Here is a 23,573-nt window from a genome sequence, read left to right as displayed (position 1 = left end):
AGTTACATCCTATTGGTTTTATCCCAAAATATTTCCTGCACCCTCCCCTTCCTCTCCATGCAAACAACTTCCAACTTGGCTCAAGCTATCATCTCACCCAGCCTCTTCCCCTCTCCAGTCCATATTTTACACTGCCATGCAGATCATTTTTATAAAGCAACACTATGCTCACGTCTCTTCACAGGAACTAACGACTTTAGATTGAACCATGCCAACTTCTTTCCTGAATTTGTTTCCAGCCTGAACTACACAAATCAAAAAGGGGAATCTGCTGATCCTGAACCACTGATTCTTTTGAATTTTGGGGTAAAAGCCTGTCTCTCTGTGAGGGCTTTTATGACATTAGGTGCCAAGACTCTTCTCTGAGGGGGATTCACCATCACATCTCAATGTGAATCTTCCCCAGTGAACATCTGTTAAAACTCAATCAACCAAAAGGTCTGGTTTATGAAATCTCTTTTGTCCCTTTTGCTACAAATAAATAGATACCAGTGGATATTTTCTAGTCTATTTTATGCTCTGTATATCTTCAGAATTGTTTTTTTTTTTTTAGCCCTTAGAATAAGAACATTTACTGTAAAGACACCTGGAAAATTTCACTTTTAAAACTAGGTTGAAAACCTTCCAGAAATACTATGAATAATGCTACAGCTTCTTTCTTAATTTTTTTGCCTTTTTCTACTGCTGCTTCAGAAAATTCATTTAAACTATGCAACTTCTTTTGGCATGGATTCTCTGTATTGATGAAACAGAGCTGCTTTCCTCTGGAGAGCGGAATGTTATTGAAGCACTTAACCTAGCACTGCTGTGGCTATCAATTATATCCTTCATTTACACTATACAGGGCTGATGGCTTATTTGAAGTTCAAGAGGTTTTTTTAATGATATGTTAATTGTGTACACCTGCAGTTGGCTCAAATTTTCATGGACAATTACATGTAATCATTTCAGTTACAAAAGTTTTCCTGATTTCCTAGATTTAACCGATTTATTTATGAAAAGAGGTTTTTGGGGATGCCTGCATAGGTTTTGTGTTAATATAGGGACCCAAGACAGAAGCCCCCATATGCATAGAAGTTATCAATCAATCCATAAGCCATATTTTTTGAGCAGTTACTGTGTGCAGAGCACTGCACTTTGTGCTTGAGAGAGTACAATATAACAGCATTGGTAGACATGTTCGCTGCTTATAAGGAGTTTACAATCTACAGGGAGTTAATAGATCAGTTGACTGATCTATCAGAATTTTCTAAGCTTTCATTCTATGCTGACTTTAATGAATTTTCCAATTTTACATATATTAAATCTTCTACATCAGTATTTACCTTATGAAATGATTAAACTGAGAGGCATAGGATTAGGTGTAATGTTGGCTTATACTGTGGGTTTAAGCAAATTATGTTCTGATACAGCCTATATTTTGGGAAGCTGAGCTAAACAAACCACAAGACTAGCCTGACCATAATTTAGGATCAGAATGGTGAGGTGCAGGCATTTCAAACATTGAGAATTACCATGCTATAGCTTGGGAATATCCAATGCTGACCATGCCTAATACGCAATCTATTGCCGGCCCTATCACCTGTCAGCTGTGTGACCTTGGGCAAGTCACTTCACTTCTCTGTGCCTCAGTTACTGCATCTGTAAAATGGGGATTAAGACTGTGAGCCCTCTGTGGGACAGGAACTGTGTCCAACCTGATTATCTTGTATCTACCCCAGCTCTTTCCCTCTCAGGGCCACACCTGGAGAGTTTCTGGTACTCTACCGGTCTTGACTACGGGAGGGCGAGTTGAGACTAAGCATACCATTCTATTCCTAGCTTGGACAGTGGCTAGTGAGTGAATGACAATCTGCTACAAGTTAAAACTCACCTGTGCTGGGCAGCAGCGGCATGGGAGAGAGTTGAGAGTGGAGACTCAAGTTTACTGCGCAGAAGGAGGCAATGGTAAACCACTTCTGTATTTTTACCGAGAAAACTCTATGGATACACTACCAGAACGATTGCAGATGGAGGTGGGGCATTCTGGGAGAGATGTGTCTTTGGTATCGCTATGGGTCAGAGACGACTCGACGGCATAAGACTAGACAAGACTCCAGCTCTTAGCATAGTGTTTGGCACACAGTAAATGCTTAACAAATACCACAATTGTTATTGTTATTATTGTCAGACATGGCATGGAGAGGTTCAGCTAAACTCAGGAAGCGTAATCCCTGTTGAATTGCCAAATGACCTTCTTATTTGGCAAAATGCAACTTTTTTCTTATCATATTCTTAGTCTCCCTTAAACTACACTATAGAAGTGTCAGCTTTGAGGAAGGGCTCTAAAAAAGCTAACCTCCTGCAGAGTTTTCTTTATGCTCTGACTAATGGCCTACCAGTTGAGAATACAGTGGCAGAGGGCATGGAAGGCCTAAGAACAATCAATCAGTTTATCAATCAGTGAAAATTATTGAGCAAGGGCCTACTGTATTCAGAATACTGTACTAAACACTTGAGAAAGTACAACAGAGTTGGTAGATGTGATCCCTTCCCACAAGGAGCTTACATTTTACAGGGGGAGACAGACATTAAAATAGTTTAAGTTTGAGAGAAATGGTAGAGTATAAGACTATTTGTGTAAATGCTGTGGGGCTGGAGTAAGTATCAAATGCTTAAGGGGCTACACAGCCAAGAGCATAGTTGACACAGAGGCGGAACAGATATAGGAGAAATAAAGGCTTAGGGAAGGCTTCTTGGAGGAGATGTGATTTTCAGGAGGGTTTTGAAATTGGGGAAAGTGTTTGATTATCGGATATGAAAGGGGAGGAAGTTCCAGGCCTGAGGGAGAATGTGGGCAAGGAGTCGGTAGCAAGACAGATGAGATTGAGGTACAGAGAGTAGGTTTGTGTTAGAGGAGTCAAGTGTGCAGATTGCATATCTATAAATGCACATCTATAAATTGTATATTAGAAATTATTTAGATCTTTTAATATCTGCCTCCCTCTCTAGACTGTAACCTCATTGTGGGCAGGGAATATGTCTACCAACGTTGTTGTATTGTACTCTCCCAAGTGTTTGGTACTGTGCTTTTCTCCCAGTAAGCACTCAATAAATGTCATTGATGATGATGATGATGATGCTGGTTGAGTTGTAGTAGGACATCAGCAAGGTTAGGTAAATAGAGAGAGCTGATTGATTGTTTTAAAGCCCATGGTAAGGAGTTTCTGTTTGATGCAAAGGTGGGTGGGAAAGCATTGGAGGTTCTTGAGGAGTGGGAGATAAGTCTTGTCTTATGCTGTCTAGTCATCTCTGACCCATAGCGACTCCAGGGACACATGAGAAACAGCATGGCTCAGTGGAAAGAGCACAGGCTTTGGAGTCAGATGTCATGGGTTCAAATCCTAGCTCTGCCAATTGTCAGCTGTGTGACTTTGGGCAAGTCACTTAACTTCTCTGGGCCTCAGTTACCTCATCTGTAAAATGGTGATGAAGACTGTGAGCCCCCCGTGGGACAACCTGATCACCTTGTAACCTACCCAGCACTTAGAACAGTGCTTTGTACATAGTAAGTGCTTAATAAATGCCATCATCATTATTATCTTTTCCAGAACATCCCACTCTCCACCCGCAATCGTTCTGGGAGATAAGTACTAACTGTTTTTTGGAAAAATGATCCAGGCAGCAGAGTGAAGTATGAGCTGGAGAGGAGAGAGACAGAATGCAGGGAGGTCAGTGATGAAGCTTGATGAGTACTAGAATCAGCGACATAGCTGTTTGGCTGGAGAGTAAAAGCCACATTCTAGAGACATCGTGAAGCTAGAACCAACAGGGATTTCATGATAGATTGTATGTGTGGATTGAATGAGAAGGATGAGTCAAGGATAATACCAAGTTTATGCATTGGCTTGTGAGATGGGAGGCTGGTTCTGCTTCTTCAGTGATAAAGAAAGTCAAGGGGAGGACAGCCTTACCAGGGCTGAGGGTGGCATTTTCAACAATTGTGAAAACTCCAATAACTAGCCCATAGCCCCATTTCTTTGAGACTCAGCTTATTCACTTGAGACCCCACACTGATTGGCCCCATGATAATTTGCTTTTTCAATACAATATTCAATTGTCTTTCTGAATCTGCTAAGTGGATAATATATGGGAGGTCCTCCATTGACCATTACTGTACAAGTATTTTAAAAGCCTCAAATGAGGTGTTATTTTAAAAATGCATCTATCTTGACCTTTTGATGTCAACACAAGGCATGTTGTACATTTATCCCCCCCCCCCCCACACACACACCACCAAGTTGATCAGCCTCTTATGTGGATGCAAGTCATTACCCTTTCCAATATCAGAAGCTCCCTATGGAAAGGGGGCAGGTTTTTCTGATCATTCATTCTTTCATTCAATCATATTTATTGAAAACTTACTGTGTGCAGAGCACTGTACTAAGTGCTTGGGAAGTACAAATCAGATGAGAGGGTAGGGCAAGGCTTAACTCTTTTAAAAAAAGGGGGTGGGAGAGGAGGAGAAAGGGGGCCACGAGGCTGATGTATCCGGAGTGGGGGTTTGGGGAAAGTGTCCAGTGCATAGCCCAGCGGTTGGCAGAGAGTAAGCGCTTTGTAGGGTCTGACATGAAGCATTTGTGGGTACACTGCTATTTAGTTTTTAAATCCAATCCTCCAAGCCAGCCTAGATTGCTGAGTGTTTGCCAGAACCTTTTAAAAAAACAACAACAGAAGAATAAAAGAAGACATTCAGAGCTCTGATTTAATTTATGAATAAGCACCATTTCACAACTTGGGGCATTTCCCATTTATTCGATGGAAACAGAAATCCTTTAAGAAATAACTAAGATGCATGTGAAGAATTTAAACAATCCTCCAACAAAGAGTGCTCTTGGGAGAGAACTGTCCAGTCTTCATCTGCCTCCCATTCAGCACCCGGTCAGATGGCTCAAGTTATTCATTAGCGAATCCGACACGTGTTGTGAGAAGGATGTTTTTTATTTCAGCCTTCACCTTTGAATACTAATAATGCTGTCAACCCAGTGCCTGTTAGAAGTCCAGCTTGTTCTGTCTGAATGTGCTAAATATTTTGTTATTACATCTGGGAAGAGTGGGAAGTGAATCTATTATGAATGGACTCCTCAAGCCTAATTAACTCTTGAAATAATGGGTGGCCATTGATGGAACACAAGACCGACTTAATTACTTGACCTGTGAGATGCCAACAGAATGTGTGCCAGAAACCCCCCACCCCCACCCCCACCCCACATTTTATTATGCAGTTAGTCCCCCAGACTAGACAGCGATGTTGTGTGCTTTGTGAATGGAGGCGGGCAGCTGCTTTAAGCCACAGAAAATATCTCGGTGCCATCTATCCCACCAGAATATTTTAAAGTGTTGAAAAGTCTCCCAGGCCAGTCATTAGATTGTTTTCCATTTTCTATGTTTCATTTGTTTTGGGAAGTTGATGAGATTTTTAATGGGAGGCATAGAAGTTACAAATCAGTGCATTCCCCTCAGGGAGTTGCATAGGGCATAAAAGAAGCAGGGAAGCTGTCATTAGAAAAATCAAGCTGGAGATGACATGGAAATCATAGCCGGTGTTGGTTGGGCGGAACACACTGGTGATGGGTGGGGAGGGGAGATTGAAAGGAATAAGGAGAGACACAGAGAGAATTAGAGACAGAGTTAGAGAGATATCCTGGCCTCCAAGAGCAGGTCTACACTGACAAAATAGCTGAGCATTTCAGATGGAACAACTTGCTGTGGTATGAATTGCACTGAACATAAAAGAAAGCTGGATTTTATTTGTCCTGAATTATTCAGGAGCTTAGAGTACCAAAAAATGTAAAGAAAGTGCTTAACTGAGATGTACTAACTTTCCAGCTGACAGGACAAGTCACATAGGGAGGGAGATGCAGTCTACATCTCCCTCCTTCTGTAAGAGAGGAGGGGGCTGAGAGGGGAAGACCATAGAGGATGGCTTCCCTGTAAACCTTTGGTGTGCAGGTCGAGGGCCTTGGTGGTTGAGGTTCATTAAAGCCCTTATGTGGTTGAGGTTCATTAAAGCCTAATTATGAATGTGTGTGTAAGTGCTGTGGGACTGAAGGAGGGGTGAATAAAACAAGCAAATCCAAGTGCTAGGGTGATGCAGAGTGGGAGGAGAGGAAATGAAGCTTAGAGAAGCCCTCTTTAAGCTAGAGTTGCTTTGCGGACTGAACTCATCGTAGAGCTAGTCGGTTGGGCTTGAACCTCTCCACTCTGGTCTTCTATGAATGCTCTGATCCGTCTACACTGTTGTGTTCATATCGTATGTGAAGGGCCCTGTAAAGCTGAAATCTAAGAGTCCCTCCTCTATTCCAAGAAAGCATGGCGGCAAAACTGTCACCTAACGGTACTGAAGAGGCAGAAAACAAGATGCGGTCTAGTAAATTGGGTTAGTAATTGATAAGCTAGAGAAAATTGTCTTTCCCAAATGAGTCAATAAAGACTGCTCTCTTCTGAAATGGTCTGCCGAAGTGGGCGGGGAAGTTATCTGCTGTGTTGTGATCTTCTAAGCACCAAGTACATATATACCTGTATATATGTTTGTGCATATTTATTACTCTATTTATTTTACTTGTACATATCTATTCTATTTATTTTATTTTGTTAGTATGTTTGGTTTTGTTCTCTGTCTCCCCCTTTTAGACTGTGAGCCCACTGTTGGGTAGGGACTGTCTCTATATGTTGCCAACTTGTACTTCCCAAGCACTTAGTACAGTGCTCTGCACATAGTAAGTGCTCAATAAATACGATTGATTGATTGATTGATTGAGATATGTTTTCAATAAGGCTTTGAAGGACCCTGCTGATTTTTGTTTATATTTTAGCTATGTGTCCTTATCTTTTATGTGGTATTTTTGTTTGGTTTTATTGTTTCAGTACTCCTCATTTATCTCTTCCCACTTATAGATGGTGAATCCTCACGTGCCAGGGACTATATCTAATGCCCTGCCAGGTATTCTTTCCCAGCATTTAGAACAGTGCTCTGAAAACAGTAAATACTTAATAAATACTATTAACATTACTACTGTTATTCTGGGAAAGGAGAAAAATTGGTTCATCTTCTCCTTATTAAACAATCTTTACACAAGGAACAGAACTCAGGTCCCCCAACCTGGGATATTCTAAATGGGAAGATGCTAAAAATACTGTAAATTTATCCTCCAATCCTTGGAGAAGCTATTGACTTATTTCAACTCAAGATTGTCATATCCATAGACTAGAAATTCTTTGAGTCAGAAGGACCTGGGTTCTAATCTCAGTTTCACCACTTGTATCATGGGTGACCTTGGGCAAGTCACATTACTTCACTGTTTCTCAGTTACCTCATTTGTAAAATAGGGTTTAAAGCTGTGAGTCCCATGTGGGACTTGGACTGTGTCCAACCTCATTAGCTTGTAATAATAATAATGATGATGATATTTGTTAAGCACTTACTATGTGCAAAGCACTGTTCTAAGCACTGGGGAGGTTACATGGGGATCAGGTTGCCCCATGGGGGGCTCACAGTTTTAATCCCCATTTTACAGATGAGGTAACTGAGGCACAGAGAAGTTAAGTGACTTGCCCAAAGTCACACAGCTGACAGTTGGCAGAGCCGGGATTTGAACCCATGACTTCTGACTCCAAAGCCCGTGCTCTTTCCACTGAGCCATGCTGCTTCTCCATGCTGCTTGTATCTTCCCCAGTGCTTAGTACAGTGTCTGGCACATAGTAAGTGCTTAACAAATACAAAAAAAATAAATATTATTCTTTGGGTGACAGACCAAGAGACCCAGAGGAGTATTGGAAGGTGCTTTCCATCATTTGTGGACATCTTCCGAGAAGACATGTTCTAATTAATCCAGCTGTTTACAGTTGGCAGTACTGTTGCCTCATAATGCTACTCCCAAATGTTTATCAAGAGTTTAACCTCCATTTTAGATGGAAGGACTGACTGGTAAAAGGAGAGAGTATTGACCATATCAGAGTAGAAACTGCTTTTTCAAAACATCTTCAGTTCACTAAAGGCCTAGTTATTCCAGTTGGAGAGGCTTAAGTAAAGCTTGGTGAGAAGAGGTGAAAGAAGACACTTGCAGAGTTCCCTCCGCAGTTCCTCAAGCCAAACTCACACTCCTCCTTGCCCCTGGAGACTGACTGGGACCACCCCTCTCTGTCACAAGACTTTTAGTCTTGGCACAAAAACTATGGTGAGGTAAGAACTTGGGGGCTTGGGGGTTGGTGGGGTGGTGGCCTTCAGAATGGGTTGGATGAGATTTCCTCAAGGCAAACAGACCCTGTATCACCACACAATTTACCCTGTGGTTATTCCAACCTTGTGACTTTTTTTTAAGGGAGGCACACCTATTTATATAATTCCCGAGCACTTATCACAGTTCTCTGCACATAGCAAGTGCTCAATAAATACGATTGATTGAATGATATGCCAAGCATTGCACTAAGCATTGCACTCATTAGGTACAAGATAATTAGGTGGGACACAGCCCTTGTCCCTCATGGGGATCACGATCTAAGAAGGAGATAGAACAGATATTGAATTCTCATTTTGCAGATGAGGAAACTGAGGCCCAGAGAAGTTAAGAGGCCTGCTCAAAGTCACAAAGCAGGCAACTGATGGATCTGGAACTAGAACCCAGGTCCTCTGACTCCCAGGCCTGTGACTTTTCACATTCCTTCATTGGAAAAGCCTTTAAGGTGTGAAACTTAATTTTGTTCTTGGTTAGAATTGCCATTCACCAGTAGCAGAGAAGGTAAGATCTAATCATTTACTAACATATAGCACATGCATAAACACTGCAAAGTGAGTACTGATTCCTCCTCCTGGTTCCTGAACTCTTGTAATCACTTAATAGCACAGGCAGCAGAATTACAGTGTTTCTCTTGACCCCTAACTATAGGGTATCAGGTGAGAAAAACCTTGTTAACTCAACTTCTCTGCCTACAGGATTATCAAGTAGTCTGTGCTCCAGAATAAGAAGACTATACCTTTACTGTGTTCTCTGTCTCCCCCTTTTAGACTGTGAGCCCACTGTTGGGTAGGGACTGTCTCTATATGTTGCCAATTTGTACTTCCCAGAGCTTAGTACAGTGCTGTGCACATAGTAAGTGCTCAATAAATACGATTGATTGATTGATTGATTGATTACTGTGACCTAGAAAATCATATTAGAAAACAATGATGACTGCAAAATTAACCTAATTTAGTCCAAAGTATTCTTTTTAGGCCTGAATCATATTTTAGATTGACTCAGAGATTTAATGCAGTATCTCAACCTGTTGAGCATACTTTTCTCTTTATTCCCCAGTGCTCTACCATCATGACTGAGAAGCATAGTGTTTCCATCATAGCATCCTTAGGAAGGGTGGGAATCCTGAACTCTTGTGTCCAAGGCTGGAAGGCTGACAGGCAACTTTTCTTCTGTTTTTTTTTGACAGTCTTCCCAAGTATCTGGAAATTTCACACTACAAATTTCACACTGGGACTTCAATCATCTGATGATTTCAGAGGGATGTGTAATTTTAGATTGAACTCGTTGGAGGTCACAGTGCATTTTGTGGCCTGAATTATCTTCTTGGTATAGAGCGGGCATCCATCTTGAATATTTCCTAACAGAAACAGCCTTCCCCAATCACTTAAAGTTGGGTACCCTGGGATCTGACAAAATGAATAGGATAAATCACTCCTTAGCTGATCACTCTTTTTCTCAACGTAATGTGAGAAAAGGAGAGAGTTCATTGATTTTGTTTCAGTCAATAATGCTCTGAACTGAAAATGACTCCTGAATGGCACCTGGCTGTTTTTGTTACTCAGTAGCAGTCGAGTTGGCCAGGGCTTGTAGGATTACTTTGAGATGAGTGCATTGTATGGCCTGGAGTAGGATAAGCCCAGCCCTCAGTTCCATGCTGCTTTCACACCACCACCACAGAGACTACTCTAGTCCAGATAAAGACTCCCATCACATCACCTCCCTGGGGCTGGGGAAGGGGAGGCTACACCACCACTGCTGCTGCTGCTTCCTGTCTCCACTGCTGCCTGACCCCTGGAAGAAGTGCCTTCTGGAAGGAACTCCTTCCTGGTTTAGGACTGTTTAGGGAGTGGTAGTATGTGCCAGATACTGTTCTAAGTGCGAGGATGATACAAGCTAATTGAGTTGGACACAGTCCCTGTCCCACATGGGGCTCACAGTCCTAATTCCCATTTTACAGATGAGGTAACTGAGGCACAGAGAAGTTAAATCACTTGTCCAAGTTTACTCCTCCTCCTCCTCCACACCCCCTCCCCCTCCCCACGGCGCTTGGCTATAATCATCATAATGATGGCATCCCAGCCTGCACCCTCTGCTCCTCTGCCTCTCACCTCCTCACTGTGCCTTGTTCTCGCCTGTCCTGCCGTCGACCTCCCCCTGGCCTGGAATGCCCGCCTTCCGCATATCCGCCAAGCTAGCTCTCTTCCTCCCTTCCAACCCTACTGAGAGCTCACCTCCTCCAGGAGGCCTTCCCAGACTGAGCCCCCTCCTCCCTCTCCTCCTCCTTCCCTTCCCCCCACCTTATCTCCTTTTTTTATAAGTGCTTACTATGTGCAAGGCAGTGTTCTAAGCACTGGGGAGGATACAAGGTGATCAGGTTGTCCCACAGGGGGCTCACAGTCTTCATCCCCATTTTATAGATGAGGTAACTGAGGCACAGAGAAGTGAAGTGACTTGCCCAATGTCACCCAGCTGACAATTGGCGGAGTCGGGATTTGAACCCATGACCTCTGACTCCAAAACCCATGCTCTTTCCACTGAGCAACACAGCTTCTTCCCTTCCACCTGTATATATGTTTGTACATATTTATTACTCTATTTATTTACTTTATTTGTACATGTTTATTCTATTTATTTTATTTTGTTAATATGTTTTGTTGTCTGTCTGTCTCCCCATTCTAGACTGTGAGCCCGCTGTTGGGTAGGGACCGTCTCTATATGCTGCCAACTTGTACTTCCCAAGTGCTTAGTACAGTGCTCTGCACTTAGTAAGCGCTCAATAAATACGATTGAATGAATGAACCGAGCACCCTCCCTTCTCCTCCTCCTCCCTCCCCCCCTCCCCCTCCCCACAGCACCTGTATATATGTATATATGTTTGTACATATTTATTACTCTATTTATTTTATTTGCACATATTTATTCTATTTACTTTATTTTGTTAATATGTTTTGTTTTGTTGTCTGTCTGTCTCCCCCTTCTAGACTGTGAGTCTGCTGTTGGGGAGGGACCATCTCTATACGTTGCCAAATTGTACTTCCCAAGCGCTTGGTACAGTGCTCTGCACGCAGTAAGCGCTCAATAAATATGATTGAATGAATGAATGAATGGTGGAGCTGGGATTAGAATCCAGGTCCTTTTAACTCCCAGGCCCATGCTGTATCCACTAGGCCATGCTACTTCTTCATCTTGTCCCTCTTTCCCTTACCTCCATCCCTCTTAGCATTACTAGCTCTGTTCAAGGGACTTTGCTTCAACACATGCTGGGTCAGAGGTAGCATCAGAGAAAACAAGGAAAGATGGAAATAATGAAGAACTAAGTTTAAAGAAAAAGCAATCATGAAACATTTTTCAGCTCATTACATCCAAACCCACCTCAACCAAAATGGGAGGTCATTTAGCTCTCAGTTTCCACGCAACAGCTTTACATTGATATCACCAAACTATATGAAGCTGACATAGTATACCAGAACCTCTAATAAGACGAAGCAAAGGATCCTAGAAAGAGAAGCAGCGTGGCTCAGTGGAAAGAGCACGGGCTTTGGAGTTAGAGATCATGGGTTCAAATCCCAGCTCCACCAATTGTCAGCTGTGTGACTTTGGGCAAGTCACTTCACTTCTCTATGTCTCAGTTACCTCATCTGTAAAATGGGGATTAAGACTGTGAGCCCCCCGTGGGACAACCTGATCACCTTGTATCCCCCCGGTGCTTAGAACAGTGCTTTGCACATAGTAAGTGCTTAACAAATACCATTATTATTATTATTATTTTATTGCTAATTGTCATGTCTGTTTAGCAGTCTCATGTTTTCAGGATGCATAATAATTATGGTACTTATTAACTGCTTACTGTGTGCCAAGTACTGTTCTAAGAGCTGGGGTAAATACAAGTTAATCAGGTTGGACACAGTCCTAGCCCTACATGGGGCTCACACTCTAAATCCCCATTTTACGGATGCAGTAACTGAGGCATAAAGAAATTAAGTGACTTGCCCGAGGTCACACAGCAGACATGTGGTGGAGCCGGGATTAGAAGCCAGCTCATTCTGACTCCCAGTCCAGTGCTCTATCCACTAAGTCACGCTGCTTCTCCTAAGCCACACTGCTTCTCATATTTGATATTGACATATTTGATATTTGATATTGGATGTTAGATTGGAAACTGTTTTAAAAGAAGCACCAGGGTTCTTACTCCTCAGCCACTGGTGGGTGAAAAAACACCTAATGATTGTCTCAAACTGAAGTATAAGGTTGGATGTAGCAACGATGGTCTAATTATACAGCTATACGGCTTACTGGGTGGGAAACATGGTGCAGAAAATACAAAACCACAGGTAATAAAAATGGGAGAGATACCTGATGGATTCAGGTACTCTGGTGGAGAGGTGGCCCTGGATCAATGGGACTAGGAAAAACCCACTTTGAAAGACTGTGAGTAATCAGGGAACACGACCTCTAGGACTTAGCTATATGTTGGCTATCAAGCGGGCAAAGTTGCATTGTCCACTGCTTTATATTTTCCGTACTTTTGTCTCTGATTCTTTATTAAGTTGAAGTAGAATTTATTTTGTTGAAAAATAATTAGAAGAGGTTCTAGAGTATATCAGTTACACCTATGTTGAGGAAGTCAGGCTCGGCAGTCAGGAGAAATTTGCCCAGGTACCTAACAAATCAGCATCCTTGAAGTTCACCTGCTTGGAGAAATTGGATGTAATGGTTCATGAAGAGTTTTTTCTACTGATCAGATCTGGTAACAATTTTTGTGTTAACTTGTAGTTAAAATGAGATTTGAACATTGTCTGGGGATTACATTAATCCTTAATACCTTTTCTCTATTACTTTACTGCAGTGCTTAGCACATAGTATGCACTTAACAAATACTGTCTTAATTATACCGTTGACAATCCAGTAGATATTGGCCTGAAAGAGCCCTGAGTTCTGGTCCTGATTTTGTTTGCTGAGGATGTGCTACCAGTGGTGAAAGTTTCTGACCAACCATTAGTTAGGGAATTAATAATAATGATTATGGTAATAAGAGGCCTTCCCAGACTGAGCCCCCTCCTTCCTCTCCCCCACCCCATCCCCCCACCCTACCTCCTTCCCCTCCCCACAGCACTTGTATATATGTTTGTACAGATTTATTACTCTATTTATTTTACTCGTACATATTTACTATTCTATTTATTTTATTTTGCTAAAATGTTTTGTTTTGTTGTCTGTCTCCCCCTTCTAGACTGTGAGCCTGTTGTTGGGTAGGGACTGTCTCTATGTGTTGCCAACTTGTACTTCCCAAGCTCTTAGTATAGTGCTCTGCACACAGTAAGCGCTCAATAAATACGATTGAATGAATGAATGATAATAATAATTTTGGTATTTGCTACATCCTTGCATTGTACCAAGCACTGTGCTATGTGCTGGGCTAGGTACAGTCGGTTCAGACACAGTCCCATCCCACGTGAGAATGGTAACATAAGGAAAAGAGAGAACAGGTATTTAATTTCCATTTAACAGATGAGGAAACTGAGGCACCGAGAAGGTAAGTGACTTGCCAAAGGTCACAGAGCAGGCAAGTGGCAGAGTTGGGATTAGATCTCAGGCCCTCTGACTCCTAGCTTCGTGCTCTTTTCACTGGCCACACAAGGCAGACAGCTCAAGAAGAAATCCTGAAAATTAGCTGGGCTTCATGGGAGATGAAGACCACAATGGTTACCAAGGAAACTGCCTGCTGGGTTGTGGCATATGGCCCAGCAGTGGCCCAGTGCTGCAGTGTCTACCAACCCTGTTATATTGGTACTCTCCCAAGCGCCTAGTACAAGTTATCTGCACAAAGTAAGCCCACAATAAATACGATTGATTGATTCACTCGTTGAACTCCATTCCCTGGCAGGAACACAACTGACAAGGACAGGAGAGGATTTTTTATTGTTGCACGAACTACCAAGAAGGAAGCTCATCAGTTGTTGTCAACGGGAAACTCCATCATCAAGGATGAACCTTAACTTAGATGTTAACTTTGCAATTGAGGATTCGGCCAGGGTCTTGTCATCCAGTGGAGCTATCTTAAAAAAAAGCGAGATACAACAGAAAAGTTCCAAATCCAAACTCCGTTGAAGATGGTGCAGCAGATTTTTGCTGTCTCTTTGACACAGTACACAAAGAACTTTCTATTTAGCAAGATGAAGCTCTGAGAAAGCAGGGAACACGAAGGGCTTATTAGCCTTAGGACCTGTGAGTGACAGAACCAGTAGTGGTCCTGGACTGTCCTTTTGTGTCCTGATACACTATCAGCCAAATGGACTTAAAGGTCAAGTTTTTGACAGTGTGAAAAGGAACAAGAGAAACAGACCCACCAAGGTCAAGGGAGGGAAAACAGTCCATTTGTGTAATAGACAAGCTCAATCCTTACCACCTCCTGGGAGAGCTTGCTTAAACCCATGGTGACTCCAGCTCAACTGTCCATAACCAGAGAGAGAGAACGGCTTTGGTTCTGGTGTTGCAAAGTGCTTTAGCATAGATTATTAATAACTTCCATTTGGTTTGAGAGGGAGTTACTTTAACAATGGTCCACTGTACCAACCCGGGCTAATAAAAAAAACCCCCATGAATCGTTTTTTCTGTTTGAATGGAGCAGGTGGAGAGAACTTTACCTCCCCTTATAGCTGTTAGTGAGATTAAAATATTACATGAAAGTATCTGATATAACCCAGAAACAGAATGAGGTATGTTTGTTTAAAAGCCAGGTATTAAAAATAACCAGTGCAAGAGACAAAGTAATATATATAATGGTGATTGTATTTTTTAACTGCTCATTGGGTGCAGTGCACCACACTGAGAGCTGGGGAAAACTACCCAGGTGAGAGTTATATGCGATTCTTGGCCTTCTAGGTGCTCACAATCTTTACATGTGCACAATGTGGACAGAACAGTCAGTCAGGTGTCAGTCTTTTCAGGTATACACATGGACAAAGTTCATCATCAGAAGAACCATTTTTGAATTTGAGGTAATAATAGTATTTACTAAGTACCTACAGTAATAATAATTATTGATAATTGTTGCATTTGTGAAGCACTTACTATGTGCCAGGCTCTGTACTAAGCACAGGGATGGCTACAAGCAAATCGGGTTGGACACAGTTCCTGTCCCACTGAAGTTCCCAGTCTTAATCCCCATTTTACAAATGAGGTAATTGAGGCCTAGAGAAGTGAGGTGACTTGCTCAAGGTCACACAGCAGACAAGGGGTGTAGGAGGATTAGAACCCAGGTCCTTCTGACTCCCAGGCCAGTCCACTAGACTACATTGCTTCTTGCTTTGCTACTGTGAACAAAATACTGCACTAAACACTGCGAAAATATCCTTGGGTGATAATTAGACAGGTTCCTGGATCCTCAAGAGGCTCTAAATCACCTAATCTATAAGGCCTGATAGTTGAAGAATTTCCCTTGTTAATTGGTGTTATTTTAGATGAATGTACTTATTTTCATGTCTGTCTTTCCTGCTCAATTTTAAGCTCCTTGAAAGCAGTCATCTCATGTCGACTACTGTACTTTCCCAAGCATCTAATACAGAGCTCTTGTACCCAGGATGAGATCAATAAATTACAGTAATTTATTTTTTTTTTAATAGAGCTGGGATATATGCTAATTATGGCATCTTTCTTTCTGCTTTAGACTGGGTTTCACTGTGTTCTTAAAATGCCTGTATGCCTTCCCTCTGCTTGTATGTGCCCTATTCAGCTTATTATATAAGCACCGATTTTGGTATCTTGCTATTCTCCATTCCTTCCATTCCTGTCATGTATTCCATCCTGAAAAGCAGTGTGGCCTAGTGGATAGAACATAGGCCCGGGAGTCAGAAAGACCTGGGTTCTAATACCAGTTCTGCCACTTGTCTGCTGTGTGACCTTAGGTAAGTCACTTAACTTCTCTGGGCCTCAGTTACCTCATCTGTAAAATGGGGATTGAGACCACAAGCCCCACATAGGACATGGACTGTGCCCAACCTGATTAGCTTTTATCTACCCCAGTGCTTAGTACAGTGCCTGGCACATAATAAGCACTTAACAAATACCATTCAAAAATAGCAACAAACAACTAACTGTAAAGCTGTATTACATGAGTGTTCCTTCAATGCTGATGACTAACTACATTCCTGTGCTTCATTTCCCATTTCATGGCTTTTAGGTGAAGCCACTGAAACTGTGCAAGAAAATTCAATGTAATGACCCTGATGCATCCAGGTATCACAGTCACATAGAAGGTGAGACTGAAGTGTGGATTCACTGGGCTTTAGTTTACAATGAATCTCTGTATTTTGGGCCCGTCATAATCTGTCTGCTTCCCAAGATGTACCATCTTTGATTAGTTTTGCTATTTCTTTGATTGTCCATTCACTGGGATGTATAAAGATAGGAGATGGCATCTATTAAACCCAGTCAGGCTAATTAGGATGTGCCCAGTAACTAAGTATCCAGGCTGCTGGTTCAAAATAAATTTGATACATTTTGATTCAGCATTCTTCTGGGGAATTCAAAGTGGTGGGCAGATTTCGATAGTTGTGAGCTGAAAACATGAATGGTCTTACCATTAAATAACCCTCTCTATGCTTTGATATGTGGAGGTTTAGGAAGGTCAAGGCATGGCTGGGAAAGCAGACTACCTTTGAAGGTGTGTGCAAAGCTGCTACCAATGTGGTAGGAACCCAAAAGAGAAAGTGGAATTGTGAGGTTGTTGTGTCGGGGTATATGCAAGTCCTATTGACTAACTTTAATGGATTTAATTGCCTGATGTGAAATGCTATGAGTTCAGAAAAAAAAATGAAATGCAAGGTGGCATGGCAGTAGGAACTCAGCTGATGCAAGTAATTCCATGTTAGTCAGAACCATTAAACTGAGAACAGGTGTCCATGGTTTCCAGAATTCTAACCTTAAAATAGTTGAGTATAAATCAGTCTTTCAGGAAATTAAACATTTTGATAGTATATCTGTCAGATTAAAGCTTTGTAAAAATATGAAAATTCAGCTCTAAAAGTACTGCTATTTTGCCAGTTGGGATACAGCGAGGCAGATGTCTAAATCAAATGATCCTCTAAGTTAGCGTGGCACCTTATCATTTGCAGAGATGGGGAGAATGAATTGAAATGGCAACTGGCAATTGAACAAGTATCTACAGCTTTACTATGCAAATTAGTATGTTTCCACGTTGCCAGGGATTAAACAAAATCAGATGGTTGGTCAAGAGTGAGCTTAACAAACACTGCTTCGTGTTTATATTACTGTCAAGTTTCTTGGGAAATTTGCTTGTGAGCAAACTATGCATTCAGCTGAAGGTATAGTGTCTGGATCTTGTTGGGGGAGGGGGAGAAGTAACTTGGTTTCTGGAGTAGGCATTATTTTTTTCATGATGAACAGAACATAATTTCTGTCATCTGAATCAATCAGTGGCATTTATTGAGTACTTTTGGTGTGTGGAGCACTGTACTAAACCCTTGAGGGAGTACAATCTAACAAACTTTGTGAACACATTCCCTGTCCATAACAGGTTTGGAGTCTAGAGGGGGAGAGAGACATTCCGTGGATGATAGAATGATCCTTAAACTGTGCACTTCTTAATGCCCAGTTTGTGTCTACATTCTGATGTACATGGTGGATCCTAAACATGGAGTTTGTTATGTTTCCTACATACTACTGTTTTCAAAGAACTGGTTGGAATGTGGGTAGGAAGAAGCAGGATCGTGAAGTGGTCATAGTGGCTCATCCAACATCTCCCCATGATTATATGGCTGCCCATCCTCCATCCCCATTTACCATGAATTCTCAAAACACTAAACTTGTTTAGGGAAGTTAATGACACCTGAACCCTTCAAGGATTAGAAACTGCAGCTTGTGGTTATGTTTTAAGTTAATGAGTGATGGGTGTGATAGAACTCAGAAAAATAACCCCATTGTTTTAGTCACTGACTCATTCTGCCTCTGCTGCCCATCTGCAGCTGGAGATGTGGACTGCATCAGGTGTTGGAAATAAAGGAGAAATCAGCAATGACAGAGTTAGAAATGGGTCAGTGGCTCCTGGGTGTTGTGTGTAAAGGACTCATCTATGCCCCATCTACTAATGCCAAATCTAGTTCCCTTTTACCTTGTCCCATCCCTCTTTTCTCCTTTTCCTTTCATCCTCTAGTGTCTCAAGATTAAGCCTGGGTCTTAATTTCTCTTATGTGAAGGATGAAAGCATAAATCCTCTTCTGACTCATTACTGAAGATTGTGAGTCTTGGGCCTAAATACCAACCTTCTTTCTGTCTGTTGTAATGTTTCCATTTTAATGGTACTATACAAACTGAATCACATCAGACACAGATTTGCTTTGGATCAGAAGGGCATGAACAACACACCCGCATGAGTCCAATTTCATGACGTGGTTTGCTGGGAAATGCTCTACTAGACAAACAATTAAACTGTCTGAGGGAAACTATTTGCATAGTTGTTAGGAACTGTGCCGATTGCTTGTCTCAGCTGGAATTTAAAATGAGAGACTGAGAAACTAATCCCATCTCCCTTTGCTTACCCCTAAACTGTTACCACATTCCATTTTGCAAAGGACCATACTGAAAGCATAGCTACAGATAGCCTTGTTGGGACTGGATAAGTATGAAAACATGTCTTAATGAGAAAATTCATCTCCAGCTGATCTGTGTTAGCAAGCAACCAGATGATTCAGGCCTCTACAATATGACTAGACCTCAGTTTTATATATGTATGTATTATGTTGGAATGCCTATGTGATGTATATATGTATCTGTGTATATAGGCATTCCAACATAATTATAGCCCAGGGATACAGCTGTTATTGTTTGATACTGGAGTCCAGGTTACATTTATCCCACCATACAACACTCCAGGGATATAACCAATTTTGTTTGATGCTTAACCTTTGCAGAAACATGACCACCCTGATATTTTGGCCAAACATTACTGATTGGTAAAATCTCTTCCTGACTCTTCCCCACCTGGGATGAGATTAAGCAATCATCCCTGAATAGATCTTAGAGAAGCTCTCCCTCAGTTGAATCAGATGTCCAAGATGTAGAAGAGAATCAATTAGTGGTATTTATTGAGTGCTCACAGCATGCAGAATGCTGTATTAAGCTCCTGAGGGAGCTCAATACAACAGAAAGACTCAAAAAAGTTTCCCAAAGACATTTTTGAACTGGGGATCCAAGGTCATTTAGGAATGGATGTTGCAGGCATCAATGATTTAATTGCTTCTCATTCAGAGGAATTGCCCAGCCAAGATCTGGTCAACCTTTATCAATCCAATACATTGTAATTACTACTATATCAAGAAGCCAAAGCAGAGAAACAGTTAAGAGTATCTTCACCATCAGCAAAAAATTTAGGATTAAGAAGGCTTGCATTAATTTTCAAGAAAGTGAAAGTATATTTTTAAATGATTGAAGAAAACCCAGATTAATCAAGGTGTTTAAAGGTGAACAGGGGTGGTTGGAAGTAATTAGTTTCCCACAAGATGCATTATGAAAGCAAGAAGGTTGTGGTTCAGCCAGATATGAACAGATTTTTTACTGAAAGTGAAAAACCATCATCAAAATCAATTAGACAAAGCTGCTACTTCAGCAGCCTCCTGCAAAGATTTATCATATTACACATCTTCATTTAGTTAATGTGGTGATGTTAAGCCTTGAGTTACATTAACAAAATTTAAACAATAGCTTAGGGATGTGTGACATAGCAATATAGAATACCAAAAGGGATTTCATATTTTTCCAGAAGTTCTGAAACAGATCCCATTTTCTAATCCAGTGCTTAGAACAATGCTTTGCACATAGTAAGCACTTATTAAATGCCATTAAAAAAACATGTAAGTCTATGGGAAAATAGACCATATGATCCAATCATCTACAGAGTTATTATGATGATGATAAGCAGCGTGGCTCACTGGAAAGAGCATGGGCTTTGGAGTCAGAGTTCATGGGTTCAAATCCTGGCTCTGCCAGTTGTCAGCTGTGTGACTTTGGGCAAGTCACTTAACTTCTCTGTGCCTCAGTTACCTCATCTGTAAAATGGGGATGAAGACTGTGAGCCTCCCGTGGGACAACCTGATCACCTTGTAATTTCCCCAGCACTTAGAACAGTGCTTTGCACATAGTAAGCTCTTAATAAATGTCATCAGCATTATTATTATTATTATTATTTGCTAAACACTTACTATGTGCCAAGCACTGTTCTAAGCCATGGGGTAGATGTAAGGTAATCAGGTTGTCCCACGAGGGGCATATAGTCTTAATCCCCATTTTACAGTTGAGGTAACTGAGGCAGAGAAGTTAAGTGGTTTGCCCAAGGTCACAGCAGACAAGTGGCTGATCCGGGATTAGAACCCACATTCATTCACTCAATCGTATTTATTGAGCACTTACTTTGTGCAGAGCACTGTACTAAGCACTTGGGAAGTACAAGTTGTTAACATATAGAGACGGTCCCTACCCAACAGCGGGCTCACAGTCTAGAACGGGGAGACAGACAACAAAACAAAACATATTAACAAAATAAAATAAATAGAATAGTAAATATGTACTGTCTGACTTTATTCAACCCTTAGCTGCCAGTTCCTTCCTTGGTCCTGTTGTCCTGTCTTTCACCTGATGGTACATAAATATTGGATGGTCCCAGGGTGTAGTCATGATAGGGTTTCAAAAGATCCCACTAGATTGTAAACTCAATGTGGCCAGGGATCAATCAATTGTATTTAATAATAATAATAATAATGGCATTTATTAAGCACTTACTATGTGCAAAGCACTGTTCTAAGCACTGGGGAGGTTACAAGGTGATCAAGTTGTCCCACAGGGGGCTCACAGTCTTAATCTTCATTTTACATTCATTCATTCATTCATTCAATCATATTGAGCACTTACTGTGAGCAGAGCACTGTACTAAGCGCTTGGGAAGTACAAGTTGGCAACATATAGAGACGGCTCCTACCCAACAGCAGGCTCACGGTCTAGAAAGGGGAGAGAGACAATAAAACAAAACATATTAACAAAATAAAACAAATAGAATAGTAAATATGTACAAGTAAAACAGAGTAATAAATCTATACAAACATATATACAGGTGCTGTGGGGAGGGGAAGGAGGTAGGGCGGGGGGGGTGGGGAGGGGGAGAGGAAGGAGGGGGCTCAGTCTGGGCCCCTGGGGGAGGTGAGCTCTCAGTAGGGCTTTAAAGGGAGAAAGAGAGCTAGCTTGGTGGATGTGCGGAGGGAGGGCATTCCAGGCCAGGGGGAGGACGTGGGCCGGGGGTCGACAGCGGGACAGGCAAGAACGAGGCACAGTGAGGAGGTTAGCAGCAGAGGATCAGAGGGTGTGGGCTGGGTTGTCTCCTGTGGACTCCAACAGGCTCTGCTGAATGGCAAACTGCATGATTTCATAATCCTCATCTTGCAGCTGCATATTTCTACCACTGTCTTGGATGTGATAGGATTCGGGGATCTCGAACACAGACAGGTCGACTTCGAAACCAGCATCGAGGGTAGCTCGGTCTGCCTCTATCTACCCCAATACTTGGTACAGTGCCTCAGTTACCTCATCCGTCCCGCGGCCCTTGCCTCAGTGTGTTGTTTCTGGTTGCAGAGCGGGCATCTGGCCTTCTGGGCAAAGAAAGACACCTGGGCTGTTGCTGCTGCGTGTCTCGGTGTTCAGCCCATACACTTTTCACTAAGCCATGCTGCTTATCATTATCAGTGGTACTTATTGAATAATAATAAATAATGGAATTTATTAAGTACTTACTATGCGCAAAGCACTGTTATAAGCATTGGGGAGGTTACAAGGTGATCAGGTTGTCCCACAGGGGGCTCACAGTCTTAATCCCCATTTTACAGATGAGGTAACTGAGGCACAGAAAAGTTAAGTGACTTGCCCAAAGTCACACAGCTAATTGGCAGAGTCAATATTTGAACCCATGACCTCTGACTCCAAAGCCCATGCTCTTTCCACTGAGCCACGCTGTGAATGCTTAATATGTGCAGAACACTGAATTTAAGCACTTGGAAAAGTAAGATAAACAGAATTCATATACACATTCCCTGTGCACAATAAACTTGCAATCTAGAGAGAGATAGACAGACAAAAAATAATACAGCCCCTTTTCAAGGTGTATTAACCTTGTTGTACCATGGGATATGGAATATACCTGAATATCTTGGGTGAAAGTTGTTTGGGGGCCTATGTGTTGTCCCTCAGGGTCGTGGTGAAGTTGTGGAAAGAAAAGGTTCTGCTTATGATGTTTTGTTTGGACAGGGATGTTGCTTTTGGGGGTATCTGGGGTGGGGCATTCTGGGAAGGAAAGGGACAATCCCAGAGATGTAACTGTCTTTTTCACACTTGGTGTTCAGATTGGTGCTTCTTTGGAGATAAGCAATCAATGATCTACTGGTTTTGGGCTCAATATAGCCAGTAAACTAGACAGAGACATTTTAGATCTTTTAAAAATGTAACCATCTTGAGGAAAGGAATCAAGCCTACTAACTCTATTGGATTGTACTCTAGGGTTGATTGATGAGATGTATAGGTTTTTCAGGTAATTCAGATAAACAACCTGAATCAATCAGGCAAAAAATACTCCTCTGCCATATTCCTCAGTAGGTTTGAAGCCCTGAATTATCAGAACAAAATGCATTTTGAGGGCCTGCAAATTGAAAATTGTTTGGTAGTATGCATCTAGTCTTCAGGACTACTATATGTAAAGATCATTTCCAAACCAATGGAACTTAATATAGGGAATGAATCTTAAAATATCTGGGGCAGTTTAGGCAAAAGTCCTGCAAATTAGATTTGATGGAGATGAGTGGATCATTCCAACACATCTGATCCACCCAGTCCTACAGAGGCAAACTTTCTTGCTCTTCAATATTTCAGAGAATTGTGCTTAAAGTGCTTTTCCCTTGAACCTCCAGTATGAGGTCCTGGGGCAAGGCCCTCAGAAACATGAAGTCCACTGGATGTCCCTTCTAGTGGACCTAGCATTTGAGCCATGGAGTTAATTGTGAATAAAAATATTTCTATTCCCTCCCACCATTATTTTCTTTTCCACATTTACTAACCATCCATATGGAGTTGGGCCAAGATTCTTGGGACACATAATCTTGATACACCTGACTTGGGTGGATACTGTATGGGTACCTGTTCTGGTTAGTGGAGCTGGGACTTGCATCCCTGCAGGAAGGAAATTCTATAACCCAGTAAGATAAGCATCACCCTGCAATGCCAGACAGAGGTGATCAGTCCATAATC

This window comes from Tachyglossus aculeatus, chromosome 21, assembly GCF_015852505.1.
Source record: "Tachyglossus aculeatus isolate mTacAcu1 chromosome 21, mTacAcu1.pri, whole genome shotgun sequence".
Taxonomy (NCBI): domain Eukaryota; kingdom Metazoa; phylum Chordata; class Mammalia; order Monotremata; family Tachyglossidae; genus Tachyglossus; species Tachyglossus aculeatus.
The sequence above is the reverse complement of the archived record's forward strand: the minus strand, read 5'-3'. Positions refer to the sequence as shown.